Source organism: Protopterus annectens, chromosome 3.part0, assembly GCF_019279795.1.
Source record: "Protopterus annectens isolate FY-2018-M chromosome 3.part0, PAN1.0, whole genome shotgun sequence".
Taxonomy (NCBI): Eukaryota; Metazoa; Chordata; order Ceratodontiformes; family Protopteridae; genus Protopterus; species Protopterus annectens.
The window spans coordinates 266,897,382-266,920,437 of record NC_056731.1 but is presented as its reverse complement, the minus strand read 5'-3'; positions in this window follow the sequence as shown (position 1 = coordinate 266,920,437).

The window sequence follows — 23,056 nt, the reverse complement described above, 5'->3', positions numbered from 1 at the left end:
GCCACAGCTCCAGTGCGTATCCAGCATCCCCCCACTAGGTGACCATCAGGGATGTCCCCATTGGCAACTCTCTAGTACAGCTGCATCAGATGCCAGATGTGGGAATCGTGATAGCTTCCAGGGCAGTCAGAACACACATTCATTATTATGCCCTGGGCATCATTCATGACATGGCAGTTGATGGAGGTGAAGCTCTTGTGGTTGATGTAGACCCTACCCCGCTCACCGGGTGGTGCTTTGATGCATATGTGCATGCAGTCTATTGCACCCACTACCTCAGGGTATTCTGATATTTGGTGAAAAAGACGCATATTGCTGGCCAATGTCTCATGGGAATTGGTGAAATATACGTGGTCACCGACATGTACTGACATGGCATCCAGGAACTGGTGGAGTACCCTGGATGCTGATGCCTGTAAAATCCCCATCATATCACCAGTTGGTCTTTGGAAGGTACCTGTAGCTAGTATTCTTAGGCCAACACATACCTTGGTATCCACTGGGATGGGTTCCCCTCTGTTGGTTCTGTGTGTGAGGTGTGGCGGGCACAGCTCAACAATTTGCTGTAGAAAGTCTCTGTTGGCCCTATAGTGCTCCACTATCTCCAGCTCATGCAGCCCCTGGTAGGTTACCCTGGGTCAGTACATTCTTCTCTGTCTCCTCACTGTGGGTTGCTCAGGAGTATTCACAACATCACCACCCTCAGCACCTTGCACATGTTGGTTTATGATAGCAAGAGCAGCCCCTAACATTTTGTCTGACTTAAGCTTTTTAAGCTTTCCCTCTTTGTATACTGCAGTGTTGCAGAGTTCTTGGGAAAAAACAGGGGGGAATGGTGTTTGCAGAGTTTAAGGTGCTGGGCTGGGCTGGGCTAGTCTGCTGCCTGTGTAATTGGCTGATTCTGATATATTTCACCTGGCAGCTCTGCTAGTTCTCCTTGGTTAACTTCCTACTACTTCTTTTCCTTTCTTTTGCCTTTCTGTTTCCACCGGGGGTGAAACGCCACACAAACAAGTGCAAATGCGTGCACATGCTGTGTGCATGTTTTCAAGGAATTTCCTATCTTTTAACATTCTGCACCTTTGGTTTGAGGTTTTCAAATAGGACAACTGTAGGCATGCCTCTTGCAATCCTGAGCAACTCAAAGCAAACATAAGCCACTGTGCTCCAATTAGCTTACAGCCTGTCTGACACACACCCTCATGATGTCACCTATATTCTATTCTACTATCCACCTACTCCTACTCTTACACTCTTGGGACATGGCTCACTTGCTGGGGAAAATTGGGATTCACTACCCTTATCCTCATTTGCATAGGATTGCCTACTGATGCATGGTTACATCTCTTACACTGAGCTTCCCCCCCTTAGCAACCACTACTCAGTGGACATGTTGTCTTCAGCCTGCCATTCACCTGCATGGCAAAATAAGATTTTTAGTGAAAATGCCTATTTTTGGCTTTTTTTTAATTATTTTCTTGTTTTTATAAGCGCCGCATGTTTGCACGGTGCTGCGCTATGCTTAAACATCGGAGATCGGGGGGGGGTAAATTTTTTATATTTTTAAACATTTATAAATGCCAATGGCCTTATATTTGGCCTTTGGCATGCATCCTCAACTGTGTGCATCCTTTATTTGGAGCTGTCATAGCTCCGTTTAGCTATTTGCAGAACATTACTCCGTTACCAATGGAGTACATTTCTGCAGCTAACACTAATCTTCCACGGACAGGTTAGTGTTTCCTGTATTGCAAATTTACCTCATTTGCATGGCTTTCACCAGCAAATGAGGCAATTTGCATACCATGACGCCATCCGTGCAAGAGTAGCTTTAGCAGCTCTTGTGCACACCCCTGCCGGCTGTACCTGGATTGCACGGCAGACATATTGCCGGCGTGAGCTCCTACACTCTTCTTGCACTCCGTGCAAGCTCTCATAAATCCGGCCCACTGTAATGTTTGGCATTATTAATTGCCTTTAATCACTCATGATTTACAAAGGACAGTGACAGCATCAGGAACATTCTTTTAAACCACAGACAGGGAAGAGGTACAATGGTGTGTCTGTGTTTGCTTGGATATGTGTATTAGTGTAGTAGAATGAATGAAGGGGATGCCTATGTTAACACAATGTCACCAGCATGATTACCTCAAGAGGAGCAGAAAAGGTTCTGTTAGCACTTCCTGTAATTACAGACTGATTGACACACATGCAAATTTGCTGATAATGAGGTCCTTCCTCATTGTTGCTAATGTGTCTTTGAATCTCTTCTTTCCGCAGCCTTACTGGCTCATCGCTAGACCAGTTTCTAAATCCTGGCTTCTATCTCTGACACCAGCTTTTATGCAGCTGTAGTTATTTTGATTTCAACATGCCACATGCAGGACCCATGTTAGTACCTGCTTCAAGTTATGCATGCTTGGAGTTCAAAATTTTTGCTTTCCAGTATTTTCAAGTATCAACATTTCTTTTATTTAGCATTATAGTTTCTGTGTATCTGTTTTCAATATAATGTCAGATACTCCTGTGCAACATAAAGAAGGCAGTAAACAAATAATATCACTATCCATGACTCCGCTGAGTAGCTTAATGTAACAGAAGTTTTTAAGAGTTTATGATGTTAAAGTTTTTAATTATTATTATTTATTCCAATTTGTGGAAATTTATTTGATCTAATCTTCTGTATTTAATGTTGGTTTTGATGTTATCTTATGAAACATTTTATTGGATCAAGGTTCAGCATTTGATGTGGAAGATACTTTTTAATGTGGTTTCTAATGTGACACAGGGAAGCAGGACTGCTCATGCTACTTGGGATTGCTGCTGGAATAAATGTACAGCTTGCCATCAGCAGTCCTCGATACTATTTTATAATGTTAAGCTGAGTAGAAAGTAATGTCTGATGTGTACAACGTACCTTTTTCTGTTTTTTTTTAATTATATGTATTAATGTCCTCATGCTGTATTTCATTAATGCAAGAAGATTGCTTTTATAATCTGCTGTTCATGGTGGCAGCAAATTACCACCAGAGGATGAACTCGGTTTTCACTTTTCTAATTTTTTTACCTGTCTTTCTTTACAGACAACTGTGTGCCTTTTTGGTTATTGAACTTGTTCCTTGGCATATATGGATACTCTTTTATGCAATTTGATTTTATTGATTTATCGGATTACATTATTTTTGTTGTATAATAGTATTTTATTATGAGTGCCAAAACATCTTTGTTGTAAGCCTTCTAAACATTTATCACTCCTCTGAGATTTTTAACAACTGCAGCAGCTTTTCATATGGGTGGACACAATGCACAATTGTTTATCTTTCTACATGTTCTCTTGTTCATTTTGCTACAGATGCTGCTGCCATAATTTTATTGAGATATTCAAAAACTTTGAATGTAAAGTAACTTCCATAATGTTGCAGTGACTGTTTAGATTTACAAGGATTATGGTCATTTTCTTGTGCATGGATATTATGTTGTTACTTTGGTGTCTGCATTTGAGGTTTATAGGGACTAAAGACTGAAATCATGATTTATAATAGTTGAAGCATGTTTGTTACTGATTACCCATCTCATGAGGATTAGAGTTTCAGTTTCTGTACCAGATTTGCTATATGATATTTATAGATTGAGGAACAGACTGCTCACTTATCATAATTTTTCATGTTTGCAAGTAATGCCATGCGTTTGCCTGAGTCTTTGTTGCTATGGACTGGATTTTGTAAAACACACAGAAGCTATCAATGGACAATGCAGCACTCTGAAGGAAGACTTCAGTGCCCCTGGTGCAGAAACAATACCAGAAGTCACGCTAAAGGTAGACTGGGTACTTAAGTATTCAGCGTAAGATAATTAGGGATTCTGCACATGCCAGTGTGACTGCAAAACACATGTGCATACACAGCCCAACTCAAATGTGCCAAACAGGGATGCCAACTATTTTTCTAAATTCCTTGGTGCATACTTTCTGGGCACCAAGGAATTCATGCAAATACCACAGATTATGGAGAAATCCATAGCAAAAGTGGAAAAAATATATAAAAATGCAACCTCTTGTTAATATACTGCAACAGGCATCAGTAATGCAACTCATAAATGAGGCTGTGGCTGTGCATTCTAGAAGGCAGCCAGCTGGAGTCAGGGCAAGACTGCAACTTAACCAGTTGTCTAACCAGCAAATAATCAACAGATATCATCTAGACAGACAACTAGTGTAGACGGTCTGCAACTTGTATGCCTCACACATGTCTGTGCAAACCCTGCAAGGAAACACCATCCCCCTTGAAACCAAAGTGTGTCTCAGCCTGGGTGTACTTGCATGCAGTGCATTTCAGAGACACATAGGGGATACTGTGGTAGTATCACAGACAGCTGCCAGTCATATCCTGGCAAAATTCCTGGAAGCGATGAGCAGCAAGGTGGATGACTACATACACTTTTCATCCATCCCCATGGAATGGAGAACTGTAAAGCACCAGTTCTATAACATAGCAAACCTCCCACATGTACTCTGTGCAATAGATTGCACACACATGCCTATCAAGACACCAGTATATTCAGAAGCAGACCAATACATAAAAAGAAAGGGATAGCCATCCATCAACTGCCAAGTTGTATGTACAGCACATGTCTGCATAATAAACATCATGGTAACACACCCTGGAAGTGTCCATGATGTGCCATTTCGAGGGAAAATGGACTGAGGGCTGCATTCCAGCAGTAACTGAGGGACTGCTACTGGGTAAGTACAGGAACACAGCTAGGATGTAATTAAGGGATACCCCTCTCAACTGTGGTTATCCATTTGAGCTGTGGCTAATGACCCCATACTATGAACCATCAAACCCTGCACAGGAGGCCTACAATAGGGCACATGCAACAACCAAAAAAAATTGGAGTGTGTGTTTGGTGTACTGAAAGCTAAGTTCAGATGTCTGGACACATCCGGAGGTGCGAGGTGCACTGCAATATACACCTGAGGAGGAGCAGGAGGACATAAGGGACAGAAGACATAGGCGTAGGCAATGTAGGGTACAATCACAAGTGCAGGCCCAGGCAACACTGCAACATCTGACTCAAATATCTGAGTCATAACAAGCCACATGTACATGAGTGCATAGACTGAACATTGATGTTCCTGTGTTACCCCACCACAGCAACATAGATTGTATCTAATGGCAATTATCTGCTATATGTACACACTGAGCATCACATATAACATAATAATAACATATTCCGACATGAACATATAAATGTGTCAAAGCACATATCATCAACTCAGGGCACAACTGACACAGGTATGCATACACACTCAGATTGTTGTATCAACGTTTGGTAAACAATAAGGAACACACATCAGTGCTACACATACATATCTCCCTAATATAATAATATGATAAAAGAGAAATCATGCAGTATATAATGCTTAACTTTATAAAACACATATCACAGTACAGTGGTATTGTAATAACATGAGCCAGCTATGTGTACTACATTGTTGGACGCAATACAGTCTCGGGCAACCTCACTGATATCTCACACCATGGTCCACTCAGTCCCAACCATGTGCAGACACATCTTGCCCTGGTTGCTCCACAAAGGAGATGGAAGGGGCTACAACACCATGCTGAGATGAAGGAGCATGACTGAGAGTTAAAGGCCTTGTGCCTGGCAGGACCTCAGCAGATGAACCAGCAGTTGAACTCTGTGCAGATTGGACCACAGACAGTGACTCTTGATGGCTAATGGCAATTTCTGGGGCAGGTGACCTGCTTCTCATAGGTTGCAATCTGATGGGCACAGTCATGGAACACAGAATCCCGCTGGTATTATGACACTGCTGCAGTACTGTAGAGGTCAGGGTTTCCACCAACCATGCCACAGCTAGCAGACTCTCATTCTGCATGACCAATGTAGCCATAATCTCACTGTGTCTGCACTCTTATTCTTCATGCATAACACATAGCTGGTGTGCCACACAGTCTGTGGCATGGGCAACAACTGCATAAATCTTTGAAACATCCCATTGCTGTGAGCTTTGATTTGCCTACAGTAGGAGCCAGACACCCTCTAACAACTGGCCATATACAGCATCTGAGCTCTTACATCTACTATGATGCCCTATTCCTGGTTTTCTATGTGCAGCTGCCAGCAGCAGTGCTCTCAACTGTTGTGTGTTGGTCAGCAGTCGCACCCTGTTCAATATCAGCTGTGGCAGCATCCTTTGAATGGCTAGACAAGTGGACCTCCACATCTGAGGCTACAGCTGCTGCAACATCACTGTCAACCTCATGGATGGACTCTCCAAACAACTCAAGGTCCTCTGTGACAGGGGTCATAATACCATGCTGAGACACATCATGAGCAACATCATGATAGTTGGATGGGCTTCTGGATGACAGAGATAGTCAATATGCTACAAGGTACAAAGACACAGATCAGGACATCAGACATATATATCTCACTGCAATGTTACAAATACTAATGTCTTCACTTGTAGTCTAGTGTATGTATGTTTCATAGAATGTACATAAAATAAGTGTACAATCTGCTTGCATGGCCAACATGCATGATTTATGTGATGCATTAAAAAACAACACCTAACAAACACTCATGGGAAGACGGTGGTGTTGAACAGGGATAAGCTTCAACTAGTGTGAGGAAACAAACAGCATTACTGATCACATCATTTACACCATTAACCAGGTTGTTATGTTTTTCCAGCCTTTGCCTGTCTTGCGTTGTGCTATTTGTTCTATGGGAATACCTGCTGTGATGACCTTCACCTCCTCTTTACTAAAGTTTACCTTTCCTTCTATTCTTACGAAATAAAAGGGTCCTATTCCCATCAAAGGAAACATTGCACATGCCCCTCTGACTTTTCCTTAGGTTTTCCAATGCCAATATCCCTTTTGTATGTCCCTCTTCTTCACCCATACCCCACATCTTCTTTTCTATCTCCCCCTTTCCTTGGGTGTGTGTTACTTGTGTTCCCCACACAAGTCCTGAACCCATTGTTAGCATCTGTTAATTATTGCTATGTGCCCTTGATTGCCTTTTGCCTTTAATTTCTTTATTAGAAAATGTATGGTTTCCACTGGAATCCATAAGTCCAAGCTGATTTATTTTAATGGTACATGTATTATGTAGATATCCACAGTTGTCTTTGACTTTACTGTAAAGAGTGATATATATATATATATATATATATATATATATATATATATATTTATATTACAAATGGTCCTGCAGCTTTGAAGCATGTATTTTAAGTTAGGGGATGACATATAGAAATATCCTTAGTTGTGTGAGACATTTCTGTGTCTACTCTTTGTAAATTTATGTTACAAATGCCATGTGACTTACATTAATGTTTTTTTTGGGGTTATCATAACAGAGTCTGTTACTTTCCCTAGTTGTCCTTAACCTTACTGTGCAAATGTTGTTATATTTCCATACAAATGTCAGGATTTTTGAATTGTGGTCATCTTTCCATAACTTTGGTAGTGTACAATGTGATTAGACAACCATTTCTTATTAATGACAGATTAGTTATGGATTTCAAAAGTGTGCCATTGTAACTGCAATACTCGATTGTGCTCTGAGCTATTCTGAGTTTCTCATCACATATTACAATGTTATCCACAAGTTTTGCACTTATATTGGCGTAATGCACCAGATTCTGCAAGCTTTATGGAATCTGACCCTATACTGAAACTTTCTTGCCTAGAACATCAGTGAAATGCCATTATTCCAGACTTATTGTTTTTTGCCTCTGTATGTTTTGTGTATTTTAAATAGCAATGGGATATATTCAACATTTTCTAAATTAGCTTTTAGTGAATGGACATGGAACATGTTGAACAGCTTTATATATGATTTTTATATTTACAGCCATATGTATATACTAGTATGATGTTTCTGTATTGATCCATGATTATCCTGCTAGGAATTTACTTGACATTATAACCGTTAAGCATTTACTACTGTACTTGTTTTTGAAATTATTTAGTCACGGTTTTCTCAATGTCTGGTAAAGTGCATGGTTATAAGCATCAATATAAAACCATTGAGTAAATTAGGTTTCATCTCGTACAGTATAAAAATAGTCTGAGCAGTAGGATTACTTGTGTACACAGTATATAAAGCAATCTGCAGCAGCGGCAAGCTCATACATGCTAGTACTGGGATGTAGTGCAAAACTGTAGCAATGCACTTGCATACCATTCCTTAACTGTACCAGATGTGGTATTATGCATTATCACACACTATTATTATAGACTTTTTCATACTGGAAAATGTAGTCATATGAGTAGGAACTTGGAAAATAGTATTCTTAGTTGTGATTAACATATTATTCAGTTACCCATATTTGTTACATACTTGCAGAAAAGTTTGTATGATTACATAACAGTAAACATGTGCTACACAATGTACTGACAGCAGTGGCATAACTTGTTATATAAAATAATATTCAACATATATTATGCTTACTAGACATACGAACCAAATCTGCAGAGAATATTATAACAATAAGTACATTCTAGGCAGTAACATGTTGTTCTTTATTACTCACTGCACAGTAGATATTTGTACAGTTAATAAACTGTCTTTCGGCTTTTCCCGGTTAAGGGTCGCCACAGCGGAACTCCAGTCCGCTAATGATTAGCAATGAATTTTTACGGTGTTGAGTTGCCAGCCCAGCGCCCAACCTTCAAAGAAGGCACACCCACACATGCATGCATGCACCTACCTGCATGTCTTTTAAATTCACTTGACCACGAGGAGGCCATGCAGATGCAGGTGCATATTCATTAGCACTTTAAAGTAACTTTAGGCTGTTATATTACCATAGTATTCCCTGACATTTATTGTAGAAAAAAATGGAGTCATCATTCATTGTGGGTTACTTAAGTTATTTTTCCGATTTTTAACTCAAATTATTTTAGCCAGTAGTTCAAAAAAACTATGGTGCAATTCACATGTTAATTTAGACATCATCTTTTCAATACACAGTTGCAAATGAAATGTAGTCAGCTATGGTATGCATATTACCAGCAAGTTCTTGTCAGCTATGTGTATTATACATCATCTATTAAAATAACTGTATACTAATGTATATTAAGAGTGTACTTATGTGCCATTTTATTGGAGTACAGTATATTATACAAAAGCTAGACAACATACAATGCTGCCACCACAATCGTTATAAATCTCATTATAGTTAAAATATAACTAAACAGTCAAAATCATATCTTTTACTGCTGATTCAAGGTTCTTCATGAATGCTGTTTTGTATATGAAGATTTCAGCAATCATGTGCTTTTAGGTATAATTACAGTGATTAATCATCATTATGACATAATATGTAAATGGCTGAAGTACAAAATAAGATATATAGCACAAAATGGGTAAATAATGGTTGCAATCTTATTAGACTTTATATACTTGTACAATGAATAAAGCAACAACTGCATGCTTTTAACAAGATAGCATATTAAAAAAGAACCACACCAACAGAGTGAAAAAACATGTTTATTGTATCAAGTCTTGATGTTTCCTAAATGTTAACACTCCCTTTTGACTCTTTACACTTTTTTATATTTTTAAATGTAATTCCAGAGTCGGCCCACATGGGGTCTGGCATCTTGATTTTTTGGCCCACATGGGGTCTGGCATCTTGATTTTTTTTAGTCTACCTCCAGGTATCTTACAATGCAGTGTTTGGCTTTACAATATTACATCATAGACCACTAACCTTCTGTCAATGCATTGACTTTACATTTGTTTTCACATACACCCTGCTTTCCTTTAGTCAGTCTGGTTTAAATACCATTTCTTGCTTTTCAGTGACTACTTAAAAGGCAAACCAAGATAATCACACAGAACAGTATTCTCAGCATATGGACTTTGTTTCCTACTGTGACCTATCAACCACAGCAGCAAACAGCTCAGACTTGATGCTTTGACAGATACTAAGGGAAGGTGTTTAGGGGGAAGGGAGATGAGTTAAGTACTATAACTCGGGCATAAGAAAAGAATTAAAATTGGCCACTTTAGAAAGGAAAAAGAAATAACAGGCACTGAAAATACTGTTCTATGTGATTATCCCTGTTTGTCTTTTAAGTAGTCCTTAAAAAGCAAGAAAAGTAGCAGCTGACTATAATGGCTGTGATGTGGGAGTTCAGTCTATTTTAGTTGTTTAAGGGCAGAACAGTGATGAGTTCTAAAGGGGTGACTTGCAGCAAACTGAGTTATTTGATTGTAGCATTGTTCCAGCTTTGGTTGTGTGGATATTTGTAGGTAAGTAAAGAGTGGAGGGGTATACAGTAGAGTAGGTAGGAGGTAGGCTTTAGCTATGGTTTTTCTAGTTCTGTCTGTTACAAAGGGTTTTGCTATATACAAGAGGCCACGCTTTTGGTGTTTTTTTTAATAATAGTTGGAAGTGTAAGTCAAATTTCAAGTTGTCATCAATTGTGACTCCTCAGAGTTTGGTGTTAGAGACCAGTTCAAACAGAGTGTTATTTAATTAAGTGATTTTGACAAGATGTTTGCTTTGGGAGTATGTTTTTGGGGTGGAAAGTAGTTATTTTCATTTTTGGGGAGTTTAAGTAGAAGTTGAGGGTTGTCTAGCCAGGATTATATGGATGTAAATGATTATTGAGTAATTTCTTGATTTTTTATAGGTTAGAGGTTGTGCAGATGAGTGTGGCTTCATCTGCATTTTGTACAAGAGTGGCATTCTTGAAAGCAGTGTGTAAATTATTTATAAATATGTTAAACAGGAGCGGTTCATTTTATAAATGTGTTAAACAGGAACAGTCCATGACCAAACACTCGGTACCTTCAACCAACATAAACAATTTTTAAACTACTCTACTGGAAAAACACTCACCCTAATATTTCTCCTACCTTCTCTCCTCTATGGTGCCTCCATTCTAACAAGCATCCAATCCTCATTAAAAACTAAAATGGATAGCTGCTATAACAAAATCGCTAAGTTTGTGAGTAGGGCAAAACATTCTTCCCATCATTGCAACTCATTACAATCACTGAACTGGTTAGAACTTCCACAACACCTCATATACATACAAATATCTACAGCACACAAACTTATCTATAAATCTTCCAAATGCCCAGCCCTTGCTTCACTTCTAACTCTTTATCAACCAAACCAGCCTCTAAGATCTGAAAATCAATCACTTATCCAAGTTGAGACCAAAACTCCCTGCAGGCCAATACCTCTACTCTTTCACTGTAGCTAAACTATAGAATTAACTTCCACCTCCTCTCTGGACCATTAATAGTACCCCCTCATTCAAAAAATCACTTCACCACTACTCTCCTCTCAATAGCTATGCCTATGTCCTCTCCCCAATTCCTCTGTAACCTGATTCCTGACTCATCTCTCAAATACCCATACTCTTCATCACTCCTAAATTAAGTGCCTCGCATGGTTAAAAAATATATATATATATATATATATATATATATATATATATATATATATGTATGTATATATATATATTCGTGTAGTTACATAGTCTATTATGTACAGCAAAATTGTGTCTGTGTAGATTATTATCTTCTGATATACTGAATACCTTGCTATGTATCCAAATCTTTCATAACATATAGCCATATATTGTCAATGTTACTTCTGATTCTCATGTCGTTACTCTTGCATATTCTTATATGCTGTAACTAACTTTCTAAACACATTTTTATCATGTATATTGTTTTTAGAGCTTTTCTCTCTGGGCCTCCACTGAAAATGGACTCACACCAGCCCAGTGGACTTTCCTGGTTAACAAAAGGAAATAATAATAATAATAAAGTGTGCCACTCATACAGTAATAGACAGAAATGATGAGTATTCTTGCTGCCATTTGACTGCTTGGAATCTATCTGTTGGGTAGCTGCTAAACCAGAAGTGGGGGAGGGGACAAACCCAAGCAGGGGAGTTTTAGTGATAGTTTATGGCAAGAGTCTGTGTGGAATGCTTCAGACAGGTGTAGGAATAAGGAAGGAGCTAGGTTTCTGGTGTTTCTCTTTTTATTAATGGAATCAGAAAAGTGAAGTAGAACAGTAGTGATGCTATGGCTGGGACAAAAAACATACTGTATGGGGACAGAAGATTGTTTGTAGTAAGGTATTGAAGTAATTGGGACTGGATACACTTTTCTAATATTTTAGATAATGGTGACAGGATGGTTTGAATTTGGAGTAGTCAGCTGAGGCATCCTTCATGAATAGGAAGTAAGTATGCCTTCTTCCAAATGGTCAGAATATGAGATTCTAGAATGGATCTATTTATTAGTATAAATATTAGACATGACAAAGCTAAATCTGCAATTCTGGGGAATTCAGGAGGAAGGCTGTCTGCAGCAGATCTTGTAGTTTAGACTTTTAGGAGATATTCCCTTACACTGCAGGTAGGGACAGGTTTGACTGAGAAGTGAGCTTCCATTGTTTTTTTTTGGTTGGGGTTTAGTCTGATGGTGGGGTTATCTTTGATAAGTGATGCTACAGCTTGAAGGAAGCATTTGTTAAAGCTATTAGCTACTACTGATGAAGTGCCTTCTGGGGAAGGAGTGGGTAGTTGACTTTGGCCTAGATTTAGTAAATTTTGGACAGATGACTGGAATTTGTTAAGATTATTTTGGTTTGCCTGCTCTAAATTAAAGTGGTGGAGGTTTTCATTAAGCCATGTACTGTGTTTGGTTTTATCACGAGGAAAGAGACAGATTAAAATAATTAGGATTGTTTGGTGGTTGAACTAGTTATGTAAAGTAGTATTTGTCCATGTTCTACTGCATGAAGCAATATTTGACCAATATAAGTACTGCACTATATTTTTCAGTTGTACATTTGTGCTGTATAGCCTTTAAACAGGAAATAAGGAAGCTAGCAGGAGATACGTCTAGGTATGCAAGTTAAGGATTACTAAATTGGAGGCTTCCAGAGTTTAGAAGGAGAGATGGGAAATAAAGCAGCTAACACAAAACATGTGTTGGTATGCAAGTATGGGATTAATGAGATGGAGGTTTCCAGATTTTAGAAGGATAAGTAGAATGCCTATCTCAGTTAGTTCCCTCTCTTTGCTACGCAACATACAGTCTGTAAATATGACATTTAAGCACTTTATAATAAGCAGCTTGAATTTTAACAGATTTAAAATAAAACTAGCCAATAACCCAACTCTTTACAAACAGGACTGTCTCATTTTATTAACAGTTGACAAGATCAGCCAGCAATTGTGCTGTTCATAAAACATAAAATCAAATATTACAACTGAACCCTAAAACAGAAGCCAGTACAGACATGCTAATACATATATCTGTCTATATATATATATATATATATATATATATATATATATATATATATATATATATATATATATATATATACTAGAGATTAGCAGCACAGAAAAAAAACACTTGACCCGATGGTAACACTAACAAAAAAGTTAGGTGTTATCAATGAGTCCCAGAGACAAAGCCAGTAGAAACTTGTTAATACATTTGTAGACATTAACAGCAGAAAGACAATAACACTTAGCAGATTTTAAACCAATAGAAGCTTATTTGTGATTGTTTGTAGTGCAAGGTTGAACCAGAATGAAATAATAGGTTCTGATAAGAAATTGAAAGAAATGAAATGTACCTTACTGTAGAGTGAAGCAGCTGGAGGGAGCTGGTTTCACTTGGGTCATGGGGTATAAAACTAATTTTGAATGTGGAGCCTCAAAGGCTATAGTAGCTGGAGAACAACTGAGATAAGAGAAGAGCCATCAGGTACTTAAATGGAATGCAGTTACTCCTCTCACTGATGGTTTTCTACCAAAAACAATCAATGAGATAAAAACTATTTATGGATGCAAAGATATGGTACTGGATTCAATAAACCTTACATGATCATTTTGACCATGTGCGTGTCACTGTGTGATGCATACACGGCCACTAAAAGTTTTAGATTCAGTAAACTCTGCTTAGCGGTGTGCACTCATACACAAACATGTAAACTTCTTTGGCATGCAAATTACAGCACAAGTAGCTCAATTGTATGCTAATGAAGGAAATCAGCATAGGGGAGTGATTCAACAAGCTGCAAAGTAACCGTAGACTCAGTACTCATGTTGGCGATGTATTCGAAAGCTTCCCAAATACAGCCACACAAAGAAGTCTACAGAGAAACAAGAGCAAGTAAGTTTCCATACATTTGTACAGAAAATACCCTAACATTTAACTCCACATACATTATGACAATCTCAGGCAAGTTGGATTCTAGAAAATTATAGCCACAATTCCTTATTAAGTGCCATGACAAAAATGCAGCCCCACATTCAAATGAACAATGTACCCATAATTAATGTAGACAGCTAAACATGTAAACCCCATAAAACATAGAATCCAAAACCTGTATTCCTTTGTGCAGCTATATATACCTGAGTAATACCCTCCCTTAACTGTACAACATTGGGCTCACTTCACTTTCACTACCTATGTGGTTATCAACCATGTAGATTCAGGACTGTTGGCACAATGAAGATGCAAATGAGGTCAAAACTCATTAGAATTGCTGAATCCCAAAAACCTGTAACCATGATGTGATGTTCACTTCATGTAGGCACTTCCACAGTGTTCATGTTGAATGCATGGCAACAGTGAATGATGACATCAGGGTGTCAGGTTACACTTAGAGGTGTAAATGTAGGTCTGTGAAGGGCAAAAGTGCATGTAAGGAATGCACAGTTCACAAATTCTGTGTCATCCTCTTTATTGTTTGTTAAAATGTATCGTATTTGTTCGCATTAAGTTAAATTTATTTAAAAATTGTTGTCCTTGTTTGCACGATGTGGCACTTAGCACAATTACAGGAACTGGACCAATGAATGGCAGGTTTCTCTGTGCTTCTCATGTAACTATTCCTATAGCAGCTTGTTGTAGGAGTAGGGCTAAAGTATACAAGGCCCTGGGTTCGACTACAGGGTCTGCAACCTTCCCTCTTCTTTTTGAGCTTTGCACAATATGAAAGGCATGGACAAAAGTAATAAGATCCATTATGTTCATTTTATTTCAGCTTCTGTGCATGCAGCAGTATGGAGGTGCACGCAGTGGCGCATAGGTGCTCACCTTGCACTAATGGAGTTCATATATTCAATAAAGTAGCAGATGTTTTTGATAGCTCCTAATTACAGCATTAGCAGGTGTTTTCAGTAAGATGGAGCTATTCAACAAGCTATAAAGCATCCATGTAGCCTACATTCTGCTGTTTCCTGCATACTTCCATACTATGGCAGTAGACACAAGGAAATTCTAGGATTGAAATAAAATTCTCTCAACTGCTGCACTTGCAAGGTAAGTTCTGAACTTAGGATGTATTCTGTAATAATATTATGGCATATCCTTGTATATCTTATCTTGGTGTAGTAATGAAGTAAATAGTGGTGGATTTCTATAGCAAGTACCTCAACATGTGACAGCAAACACTTATTTTATTGATATGTGTCCATTACTAAAGTTTTTCACTTATTCCTTTCATTTTTCATTGCACCTTTTGTGTAATGAGGCGCATAGTGCAAATAGTATAAGCAGGTAATAGCTATCTTTATCAGATTTGCGTGAAGAGTGGCGGACCATCTATGAAGCAGATGGCCAAAAATAGTAACTAGATGCATTCACTTAATGTCCTTAGCCATCGTGAAAATCCAGCCTGGAGTAAAGATGGTTCTGGGTTCTAATACAGAGTCTGCAAACTTTGTTTACTGCTGTGACATTGCAGTTTACAGCAATGAAGTGCAACATAGACAACTGTTTTCTCAACATTGTTGTGGCACCAGGTGTAAGTGTAGGACTGGCATACTCATGGTCCTGGATTCGAATACACTATATGCCATATAGTATTATTTTTACTGACATTAGCAAGGTGGCTCACATTTGTGTACTGCTTACCAATGTGCAAACAGATGTAACTCACATGTGTGTACACTCAGCCATCATGCAAATTCACTGCTCACTGCACTATGGAACTGTATGTTTGATGCTTTCTTTTGGCGTTTATTGTCCATTTACTTTGCATGACATAAAAGTACATGCACATTCTAAGTATATGTCATATATTCTCATTACCTATATGCGTTGTCACCCCCACAACTGGTACAACCTGGGGGGTCAGTATTTTTTACACATATATATCAACCACACTACAACATGTTATATATAATGCTGTGTGGTCCCACATGGACAGGGCTAATTGGTGGTGCTAACAACCTTGTTTTGCTAAACTCAAACATCCAACTATGCTCAATAAGGGTACTTGTGCTTTTACACAGCTAGGCTTCTACACACCTAGGACACAATGTATAGTTAGGCTACGGGCCTCATATGAACCTATGTGAATGACCTGAGATGTAGCTCCCTAGACTATATGAAAAGAGACATGGAAGAGCTCTCTGATCATGTAGTCCAGGCTAGTATGACCCTGACCCTGAGTAGCATCATGCCCTCACCAAGAATGATACCTCAGTATAAAGAAAAAAATGATCAATTTCAACAATTGGCTAAGCTTCTGGTGTCATTCAAAAGGTATCCAGTTTCTGTCAGCCTGGGATGACATGCTCTACAAGCCGCATTTCTTCACAAGAGACGGTTTGCACCTATCACCCCTAGGCTTTTGAATACTGGCCAAGGCTCTTGCTACCCCCATAGTACCTTTTTTAGGCAAGGCTCAAAAGTCAAAACCACCTCCATAACAGCACAAGTAACAAAAAAACTAAGGGTTATGCTACTCAACGCCAGGAGTTTAAATCTCAAAATGCACGTGCTCAAAGCACTCCTCAGTATGGAGAACGTCAGCATCTGTGCAGTAACTTTAACCTGGTTCAAGGCTGCAGAGAGCACCCCAGCACTACCGGGCTACAACTCATACCACACGTTTCGGCCACAGAACACAGACCAAAACACAAAAGGAGGGGGTGTATCCATATTCATCAAGGATACCTACACCTCCAGGTTAGTGGCGCAGCATGATACCTCTGAGATCATCTATGTGCAACTAACATCGGGCAAATCTGCAATGCAAATTGTGGCCTGCTACAGATCACCCTGCATGACCCAGGACCACCACTCCACCTTTCTGGAGACACTGGAAAACATGAAGGTCCTACCGAGCACCCTGATATTGGGTGATTTCAATTATCCTACCATTAACTGAGAAAACTACTCGAGTACAAACTCCCAAGCCCAGCGCTTCTTGGAATCCATCAACTCAAACACCCTGGATCAGCTGGTAAACTGTCCTACCAGAGGTGAACACATATTGGACCTGGTCATCACTAACATGGGTGACAGGTGTTCCACACCGGAGGTCAATCCATCACTAGTTAGAGCAGACCATAAACTAATCACTCTGGATGTCCACACTCCACCACCACCCCCAACTAAGGAAACCACAGTAAAAAACTTTTCTAAAGCAAACTTCACCTTACTTAAGACAGAGGTGGTAAGTTTTACAGCCCCCACGCTAAAGGACAACGTTGCCCAAGATGCAGAAACCTTGAAAAATGCACTCTATGAGCACCTACAAGGATGCATGGATCATGCCATTCCTAGCAAAACCAAGACTCACTCCTCTAAGAGAAGGAAACCAGTTTAGTGGACCCCTGCCATAAACAGGCTATACAACAGAAGGAGGAAACTAGTTCAGAAAAAAGCAAATCCCAAGAAGGAAAGACATCCCTGATCAGTAGCAATAAGAAACTAAGGTCCCTCATAAAATCATCCAAGGCTAACTTCGAAAGAAAAATAGCCAAGGATTCAAAAGATAACCACAAAGCCTTCCTTAGCTATGTTCTTTAGCTATGTTAAGAATCTAAATGGCAACTCGCAGATATGCACTGAACTAGTGCAAAATAGCACAAAATATACTGAACCTATTGATATTGCCAACATCCTGGCAGACAGATTCAGTGCAAATTTCACCCCCTTCTCACCCACAAAAGGGCCCACAACAATACCAGAAAAGTGTAGTGTCCAGGAAATCACAGATTCACAGGTGAAAACAGCCCTTTCAAAAGCCAAAACACAGCATCAATGGGGCCAGATGGTGTCCTAGGCTGCGTCTTGCATGAACTACAGAACAAACTAACCCCCCCACCTAAACACGCTGTTCAACCTCAGCCTCTCCACATGCTACATGCCCATAGAATGTCGCACAGCAACAGTTATTCCTTTCCACAAATGAGAGGCCATAAATGACTCTGGTACCTATTGCCCCATAAGCCTGACTAGCCTGGTCTGCAAGGCTATGGAGCGCATCATCATGGAACTCATTAACAAAGACATTGGGAACCTCCAAATACTTGACCCAACCCAGTTCAGCTTTGTTAAGGACAGATCATGCCTACTAAACCTGGTTGACTTCTTTGAGACAGCCACTAAGGCCATAGACAAGGGAAAGGTGGTTCACACAGCCTACATTGACCTCGCCAAGGCTTTTGACACCATTCCCCACTCGGGTATTACAGAAAAACTCACCAGCCTGAACATAAACCCCTACATCACGAGATGTATTGCCAACTGGCTTACAGACAGAACTCACACGGTAAGAATAGCGGGCCCCAGGTCCAACTCTAAACCAGTCACAAGTGGTGTCCCACAAGGCTCAGTCCTGGGACTCCTACTGTTCAGCATATACTTCTCAGAAGTATAGGCAAACACAGGAGGACTATGGCTAACCAAGTTTGCCAATGACTGCAAACTGGGAGCCATAATTGACTCTCCAGCTGACACGGACATCCTCCAAAAGGGCCTTACTGAGATGGACACCTGGTGTCAAAGTCATAGCCTCAAGCTAAATGCCAAAAAATGCATAGTCATCCCATTTGGGAAAAATAAAATACCCACAAATTACCACATAGGTGGCAGCCCCCTTAATACAGAAGAGGTAATAAGAGATCTGGGGACCCAGGTAGATAGTAATCTCTCCTTTGACAATCATATTGCCAAAGTAGTTAGGAAATCCTTCTATGTGGCCCATCTAATTACTAACGGGTTCGCATCTAGAAATAAAGAGGTTATAGTGCCCCTCTACTCGTCACTCATCAGACCTATCATAGAGTACAATGCCCCATTTGGGATGCACCTCACAAGACACTTCCAACAGCTGGAAAGACCACAAAAGTACCTCACCAAGAGGATTACTGGTCTCAAACATATGTCCTATGCAGCCTGACTGAAAAAACTCCGGCTGTACTCAGTGGCATATTGCTTATTCAGAGGTGATCTCTGCCTGACTTACAAAGCCATGTCCAACTCAGAATTGATGGATATGCTCCACCTAAAGAAATCCAAGTCACTGCAAGTCACACGCTCTAGTGAGCTAAACCTAGCCACAACAATAAATAGAACATGCTGGAGAGATTGATTCCTGTCACAGAGACTCCCCATGCTTTGCAACAAAATTCCAAACTACATTAGGCAGAGCCCCTCACTAACACTCTTCAAGAGAAACATTGACAAGTGGATGGGTAACAGAAAATGCACCCCTGGGATCACTTCATTGGCTCTGCTCAACAGAGGATCAGTTAATTAATCAATGAGGGGGTGAAAGCCAACACACTCTGGCTAGGCTTATAAATGCCCTCGGGCAGATAGCCTAGTACCTACCTATGAACCTATGAATCTATGTGGCTATTCAGGTCTCCCAAACTGTTTTCCCCTACATGACATGTCATCTATCATAAATTAACCTTCAGCCATGCAAACGTCAGACTTGTGCAATGGTGCTTGCATAAAGTACCGAATTTTGTAGCCTGTATCCTTAGATAGGTAGGGGTTCTGTTCTCACTACAGTTAACTGCGTATGTATGTTTGTGTCCAGCCAAAAGAGGAGGTGTGAAACCTGCAGTTACCACCCTAATCCCATAAACTGGCAGTATTTTGATACTTTCATCTGCCTGCATATCCATTTCAGGCAGGCCTCCCACCTTCTTCTCTCCAACATGCACTGCTGATGTCATCCACTAAGTTGACCTGCAGAGATGTAAAAGTTGGACATGTAAAGTGCAGCTTGATAGAGTACTGTGTTCTGTAGTCTGTATACTTAGGTAAGGGTTCTGTTCTCACTGCAGTCAACTGGGTGTGTGTGTGTCTCTACTCAGCAAACTAGATGTGCTCTACTATAGTTACCCTTCCAATGGCATGGCTTGCCAGTATTTTGATACCTGCACCTGCTTACACATCCATTTCAGGTAGACCACCCACCTTCTTCTCCAACATGCACTGCTGATGTCATCTACTATAAGTTCACATGTAAACATTTAAAAGTCAGACTTGTGGCTTGGCACTTGTATACAATAGTGTGTTCTATAGTCTGTGTACTTAAATAGCTTGAGATTCTGTTCTCACTGCAGGCAGCTGTGTGTGTGTGTGTGTGTGTGTGTGTGTGTGTGTGTGTGTGTGTGTGTGTGTGTGTGTGTGTGTGTGTGTGTGTGTCTACTCAGTAGAGTAGATGTGCTATTCTACAGTCACCTCTGCAATGGCATGGTTTGCTAGTCTTTTGATACTTGCACAAGCCTACACATTCATTTCATGCAGCTCTCCTAACTTCTTGTCTCCCACATGGCCTGCTGTCATCCACTATAAGTTGACCTGCAGACATGTAAAATTCAGTATTGTGCTATTGTGCTTGCATAAAGTATTGTGTTCAGTAGTCTGTGCACTTAAATAGGTAGAAGTTATGTTCTTACTGCAGTAAATTGAGTGTGTGTGTGTGTGTGTGTGTGTGTGTGTGTGTGTGTGTGTGTGTGTGTGTGTGTGTGTGTGTGTGTGTGTGAACTGTTACTTGACATTACAGTGATCCTTTTACACCAGCATGCAGGACACTTCTATCATCATATGCTCAACAGACAATGCTGATATACCATCATATGCTCAGCAGACAATGCTGATGTAATCATCAATATCAGCGTATTGCATCTGCAACTATCCTAACAGGGCAGGATCAGACACTGACCTGGACCCCAAGCAGATGTCACCTTAGGTTCATATGAGTTTACTAGGCTATTGGTCATAGGGTCTTTATAAGACTAGCCATGTTATACCATTGTTCCCTTATTTACCAACTAGTAAGGTCTATATTTCCAATGCAAGGGTATGATCAGCACTAACTGTCCTTATCCAAGAGGGACATGGGTGACACACCTGTGGTAAATTTATGGTCTCCCATCCAGTTAAGTTACACTTAAATAGGGTCATTAAGGAGGTCTGTTTTATGTGAATTGGGAGTATGTTCCAGAGGAGTGGCAATCTCTGGGAGACATATCTGTCTCTCCAGCATTTCCTTTTAATGTCGCAGGTTAGGTTAAGGTCCCTAGAATGAATGAATCTTGTCTCATGTGACTTGTGGATGTGTAACATTTCCAGTAGGGCAGGGTCTGAGTCTGCTCTGTAGGCCAGGTACAAGTCACCTCTCAGCAGCCTATAAGAAACAGAGTCTTTCAATTTATCAAGTGAAAGTCATGTGCTGCAAGCCTTGAATTGTTTTGGTGAGAAACCTCAGAGGTCTCTCTAGCTGCTGCAGGTGTCTGCAGATGTAGATACAGAAGGGAGCATTGTACTCTATTAGTGGTCTGATGAAGGATGTGAACAGGGGAGTTGTAACATCCTCAGCTCTGGATGTGATGCCCTTACTTATGAGATGCGTAACACAGAAGGCTTTCTTTACCACTATGGACACACAGTGATTGAAATTAAGGTTGCTGTCAAAACTGTGTTCCCAGATCTCTCGCCACAGGTTTTCAGCTGGGGGGGAGGGGCACTGTTAATATTGCAATGTGCAGGGACTTCCTCTTTCCCAAAAGGAATGATAAATTATTTTGCATTTATTTTGACACTCTGGCATTGGCACCAATCATTTGTCTGTGTAAGGCCTTTTTGTAATATGTCAACATCATTGGGGGACTCAATGATTGCACCTAATTTGCAGTTATCAGTGAAATGGTCAGCCACAGGCCATCTCTTTTACCCTGGACCTCTGAGAAATACATTCCAAACAGTAGGGGGCCAAGAACAGATCCTTGTGGTACACCAGTGTTAACTGGTCTGCTGCTAGAGGTGGAATCCCCAACTTTGACTGTATGTGTTCTGTTGGTGACCCAGTTGGCTACCCATCTAGTGGCATATAGGTTAATTACCATCTGTGTGTTTCCCAATGATGCCTGAGTGGGGGATTGTGTCAAAAGTCTTGGCTAAGTCAAGATAGGCTTTTTTTTGTATTTTGCCTTCATTCAGGGCTTTGGGGACATCCTTGAAGAAGTCCACCAGGTTTAATAAACACAATCTACCCTTAATGAAGCCAAATTGTGTTGGGTCAAGAGTTTTAAGTCACATATGTCTTTGTTGATAAGATCCATGATTATTCTCTCCATGGCCTGGCATATAAGGCTTGTTAAGCTTATGGGTCTATATTTCCCAGGGTTTGGCTGTTGGACCCCTTTTGTGCAAAGGAATAATGTTGCTGTGCTCCACTCTGCTGGGAGAAAGCTAGTACTTACATTGTGGTTAAAGAGAGTGCCAGTTGGGTCCAGTAGGTCCTGTTTCAGACCATTTGACTGATGAATGTATTCTATATGTATTCAATATGTAAAATTTATATTTTTCTGTTGGAGCTTTTCTCCTCGGGCCTCTGCTGAAAATGGGCAGTTGTAGCCCAGTTGGACAAACCTGGTCAACAAATATAAAATAAATAAAAATAAAAAATTTAGTAGGCAGCCTGGGATGTTATCTGGTCCCATAGCGGCTGTGTTTTTGGCCATGGAGAGTGCAGTTATGACCTGCTCTTAGGAGATACTGTGAGGAGGACTGGTGACAGGTATGCTTTGGGCTATGGCTGATGAGGATGGGGGAGTGAAGTTTTCTCCAAATCTGTCTGTTAGCAGGTTGGTAATGTCCTCAGATCAGCATGAGTCTTATCATCCAGTACTAGTTTGGCACAAAGCTGGCCCTTCCTATTTAGATTTCTGACATAGCTAATGAATGCCTCCTGATTATCG